Source organism: Triticum aestivum, chromosome 5D (genome assembly GCF_018294505.1).
Source record: "Triticum aestivum cultivar Chinese Spring chromosome 5D, IWGSC CS RefSeq v2.1, whole genome shotgun sequence".
Lineage (NCBI taxonomy): Eukaryota > Viridiplantae > Streptophyta > Magnoliopsida > Poales > Poaceae > Triticum > Triticum aestivum.
Window position 1 is genome coordinate 12,775,459 of NC_057808.1, and position 358 is coordinate 12,775,816.

The following is a 358-nucleotide window of genomic DNA, read 5'->3' on the forward strand; positions in this document are numbered from 1 at the left end:
GGTTTGGATGAATAGTCCAGGCGGGGGTGGATGAACAGGACCCCGTGGTGTTGCCTCTGGATGAACAGGACCCCGATCGATCGAGCCGGTTGGGGCTGGATGAACAGGACCCCATGGAGGGCTGGATGAACAGGACCACCCCGTGGAGGGCTGGATGAACAGTAGACGGTGGAGGGCTGGATGAACAGTAGCCCGTGGAGGGGTGGTTGAACAGGAGCCCGTGGAGAGGGCTGGTTGAACAGTAGCCGGTGGAGTAGCGCGCGGTGGAGGCTGGATGAACAGGAGCCCGTGGATGAACAGTCGCAGGTGGAGGCTGGAGGAGGTCGACGGTGGATGAACAGTAGGCCGTGGAGGCTGG